The sequence below is a fragment of the Sturnira hondurensis genome, unplaced genomic scaffold (assembly GCF_014824575.4).
Source record: "Sturnira hondurensis isolate 20B ecotype Veracruz unplaced genomic scaffold, ASM1482457v3 Scaffold0021632, whole genome shotgun sequence".
NCBI classification, from domain to species: domain Eukaryota; kingdom Metazoa; phylum Chordata; class Mammalia; order Chiroptera; family Phyllostomidae; genus Sturnira; species Sturnira hondurensis.
Window position 1 is genome coordinate 297,614 of NW_028094263.1, and position 5,067 is coordinate 302,680.

General features: G+C 45.8%; 1 pseudogene; it reads left to right on the forward strand.

The window, feature by feature from the left end:
• The first annotated feature begins 468 nt into the window (after window positions 1-468).
• On the forward strand, window positions 469-1,864 carry LOC118977988 (heterogeneous nuclear ribonucleoprotein K-like; annotated as a pseudogene).
• Window positions 1,865-5,067: the final 3,203 nt, after the last annotated feature.

Consider the following 5,067-nt stretch of genomic DNA (forward strand, 5'->3'; position numbering starts at 1 on the left):
ATGCACTTTACAGATGAGGGAACTGAGGCTCCGAAAGGGTAAGTAGCTTGTGCAAGGTCATGCAACTAATATCGATACACAGGTCTTAATGCTGAAGCCTGGCACTTAACCTCTGCTCCGCAATACCTGATGGAAGTCCACCTGTTAACCAACTTGCTAGAGAGAGCCAAATAGGAAGGGATGAGGAACAGCGTCCAGGCGGGCAACCAGACAGGGCCCCTTATGGCACAGAGGGCCTCCCCTTCTCCTCACTATGCCCGCTCCACCTACAGACAGTATCTTTTCACATCCTTCCCCCCAAGACCTTAATGTATTAGATCAGCAATTTTCAACCAGTGTGCTGCAAGAATTTTTAAAACATATGGGGGCCCTGCTCTCATTCTTTGTCTAGCTGTGACCAGCTGGGGTGGCATGGTGGCATAGGGATGGTGGCCTTGAGTGCTTGGTGTGTCCATATATTCCAAGGAAATGGAAACTGAACAGCTAGAGGCTGCCATCCCCTACACCAGAACCAATGGTGAAATTGGTAAACACCCTGCAGAAGATATGGAAGAAGAAGAAGCTTTTCAAAGATCTAGAAACACTGATGAGATGGTTGAATTACACATTCTGCTTCAGAACAAGAGTGCTGGGGGGGGGCGGCGATTGGAAAGGGTGCAAGAATATTAAAGCTCTGCCTATACAGACCACAAGGCCAGCGCTTCAGTTCCAGGCAGCGTGGATCACGAGCACACATTCGGTATCAGTGTTGGTACTGAAACCACTGGAGAAATACTGAAGACAATCTACCCTATCTTGGAAGGGGGCTTTGGAAGAGTTGCCATCGCCCACTGCCACCAGCCAGCACCCCCTCGAATCCCATGCTGTGGAATGCTTAAATTACCAACACTATAAAGAAAGCGACCAACTGCAAATCGAGACTGTTGATTCATCAGAGTCTGGCAGGAGGAATGATGGGGGTCAAAGGTGCTGAAATCAAAGAAGCCTGAAAGAAAACTCAGACAACAATAAAGCTTTTCCGGGAACCCTGTCCTCACTCACGGCACTGACAGAGTTGTTCCTGCGGCGGGAACCCGGACGGCGTTGCAGAGCACATGAAGATCCCCCTGGGTCTTGTGTCAGGGTCTCCCGTGAAAGGATGAGCACAACCTTATGATCCCAATTTTTACAGTGAAACCTATGATTGCGGTGGTTTTACAATGATGTTTGATGGCCGCCGTGGACGTTCCGTGCACAAGAAGATGTGGTTTTAACAGAATGCCTTCTGGTCAGGGTGGCGTCCGCTGCCTCCATCTAGAAGAGACTGTGATGATGTGAGCCCTCAGCCAGGACCTTCTCCCCTCCTCCTGGGTGAGGTGGCCAGGGTGATAGCAGAGCGTGGAATCTTCCTCTTCCTCCACCACCGCCACCTGGAGGAGGAGATCTAATGGCCTATGACAGAAAAGGGAGACCTGGAGACCGTTACGGTGGCCTGGTTGGTTTCAGTGCCCATGAAACCTGGGGCTCTGCAGTAGATGCACCGAGCCCCTCAGAATGGCAGATGGCTTCTAAGCCACAGGGTGGCTCCGGATATGACTATTCTTGCGCAGGGCGTCGTGGCCCATATGGTGATCTTGGTGGACCTGTTGTTACTACACAAGTAACTATTACCAAAGATTTGGCTAGATCTATTATCCGCAGAAGTGGGCAGAGGATTAAACAAATTTGTCATCAATCAGGAGCTTCAGTCAAAAATGAGGAGCCTTAAGACGGGTCTGAAGATTGGATCATTACGTTGACAGGAACATGGGGTCAGAAACGGAGAGTGCAGTATCTGGTGCAGAATGGCATGAGGCAGTATTCTGGAAAGTTTTTCCAAGACTAGTGAAGAACTGAAGGGGTCCTGCATCTTGTTTTTCTTTTAATCTGCTTCCATTTGAAACAGCCCAGCAGGCCTCTGCTTCACAGGGGTTCTGCGTTTGAGGTGCAGTGAAATCTTTGCTGTTCCTCAGACCTGGGGGCGGGGTGCAAACGCTAACACTGAAACAGCGGCAGAGTGAGTGGGTTTTAATTTTTGTTCATTGCTCGTGGTTAAAAAGGAAAATTCTCCCTATGTCATTACTTTTTTCCTTTGTTTCTCTTTCTTCTCATTTTTTTCTGTTTTGTTTTGGTTTTTTTTTGCTGCTCCCCTCACCCTCCATGTAATTATTGTGACCACTTCATTTTGTGGTCACTGTAACATTTGGGGAGGGGTTTGGGACAGGGAGGAAAAGTAACAGTAGTCCATATGTCCCTGGCACCTATTCAGAGCATGCGCAGTATAGTGCTCTTTTGTAAGAAACATTTTATGATTTTTAAAACAGTGAACCTAAAAGATTTTTTAAAAATAATGTTTAAAACATGCAATACATGGCTATTTAGTCAGGGACACTGACTTCTTTTCCCTTAGATCATCAAATTAAAAAAATGACAACAACCCGCCCTGGCTGGTGTGGCTCCATGGGTTGAGCGCTGGCCTGCAAACCAAAGGGTCACTGGTCTGATTCCCCGTCAGAGCATATGCCTGGGTTGTGGGCCAGGTCCCCAGTTTGGGGGGGTGTGAGTGTGAGAGACAACTGACTGACATTTTTCTCCCTCTCTTTCTTTTTCCCTTCCCCTATCTCTAAAAATAATATATATATATATATATATTATATATTATATATATATTAAAAATGGCAAAAGCCAGCCTTGGCTGGTGTAGCTCAGTGGATTGAGCGCAGGCCTGTGAACCACACGATCACGGTTTGATTCCCGGTCAGGGCACATGCCTGGGTTGCAGACCAGTTCCCAGCAGGGGACTCACAAGAGGCAACCATGCATTGATATTTCTCTCCTTCTCTCCTTCCATTCCCCTCTAAAGATAAATAAATAAAATCTTTTTTAAAAAATGGCAACAGCCAACACAACTATACCTGACCTTTGTGAATGCCCTGTCTTGGACCATAAATATATAGGTCATATAGTAGACTTGAATGTTATTGGTCGTGTTGCACAGTAAGGGTGCATGTGCCCAGTTAATTCTTGGTACCAGAAATCCTTATACACAAGTATAGGCACCTGATTTTTTTAACAAAGCGCTTGGAACCCTGACCAGGCCGACTTAGTTGGTTGGACATCGTCTGGCAAAACAAAAGCTTGCCGATTTGATTCCCCATCAGGGTACATGCTTGGGTTATGGGTTTGGTCCCCAAGTGAGAAGCAACCACTCGCTTCTCTCTCACGCTGATGCTTTTCTCCCTCTCTTTTCTCCCTCCCTCCCCCTCTATCTAAAAATAAATAAATAGAATCTCTTTGGAAAAAAAAGTCACTTTGGAGAAAAACTGGAGATAATTACTCTTTTTTGGGCAAATTGATCGAAATTATACCTATTTTTTTGTCAGATCAACAAAACAAGTTTTGTGGGTTTTTTGGTGTGATGTAGAAATTTCATAATCAGTCTATGTGCGCCGTGAGGTGAAAAAAAGTCAAAAATCACTGCATTGGAGGGACAATGAAAACAGCTAGAGACATTAGGAAACAAATAACTTTCCTGGATCATAATGAGGATCCAACATACGTGAAGCAAATGTGATGCTGATAGTGCACGTGTTTCAACATGTGTAGTGTTTGTAATGTGCACCTAAGATCTATTATAAAAGCCAATGTTTTCCTCGTCTGTAAAATAGAGGTAAAAATACATATAAATTATGAGGTTTAAAGCACTGACAACACTACTTGACCCATAGTCGACATACATTATTATTATTATTTCTACTTGTATTATCTGAGCCGTTAAGGACATACCCTTTGGAGTCAAGCTAACTTGAGTTTGAATCCCAGCACCATCACTGCTTTAGCTCTATATGACCTTGTGCAATTACTTAACTGCTTTTTTTCTTATCTGTAAAAATGGCATTGCGGCCCTGACTGGTGTAGCTCAGTGGATTGAGCACAGGCCTGCGAACCAAAGCATGGCCGGTTTGGTTCCCAGTCAGGGCACATGCCTGGGTTGTAGGCCGTATCCCCAGTATGGGGTGTGCCAGAGGCAATCATACATTGATGTTTCACTCCCTCTCTTTCTCCCTCCCTTCCCCATCTCTCTAAAATAAATAAATAAAATCTTTTTAAAAATGGGGTTGCTAGCATGCATCTCACTGAGCAGCAGTGATGATGCATGTAAAATGTTTGGTCCAATGCCTGGAGCTAGTAAGCACAGGATAAACAGCAGTTAACTATTACCAACAGTCTGCTGGTTGGTTTTTGACACCAATTCAATAGCAACAGAAATCTCCAATTTCGGGTGCAGTGAGAGAGGAAACTAATGGCTCAGTGCCGTGAAAACAGTACAGCAGTGAGGTTGCCCACCCCACCCCACCCCCGCCCCCGACAGGCAGTTCGTCTGATCTGTGATGGCCTGTTCCACAGAGATTCTTCCACCTGGTGAACCATAATCTTGAGACTTCAGCAGAAAATCTGCCATCCCAGCCACAAGGAATCTGGCTCACTAGACAGAAGTCGCCTCTCCTGGTCCCTGATTGGTCTGCCCTCATGCAAATAAGGATGCCAACTCCTCACAGTTTAATTGGTCCAAAGGCGCTATCCTGATTGGTCAGAATAGAGCCACTCTGATTGGTTAGAGCTTCACAGCTCTGATTAGATGGGGAAAGCTTTAGTCCTATTGGTTGAAACAGGATTCCAGGAAACCTTTATAAGGGCTGGCTCAACCAGCATTAACCACGCTGGAAGGCAGCTTAGGGGTGCAGAGGCAGGCAGTAGTGCTCCAGCTCCTCCCAAAGTGCAGGTTGACTCTTGCACACCCTGCAATGCAGGCACGTGCCTTAACCGGGGGGTGGGACTGGCAGTCTTTTGGTTTACAGGACAATGCCCAACCCATTGAGCCACACCAGTCAGGGCAGGCTCTGTTTTCTTTATTTGAGCCCTCTTAGCTTCCAGGAGCCTTTCTTCTTCTCAGGGTTCACACTTGTAACACATAGTTATGACAGCTACATTTTCAAGATATTCTGAGTTCCCTCCAGTTTCATAATTTTGTTCTTTTCATTACATAGC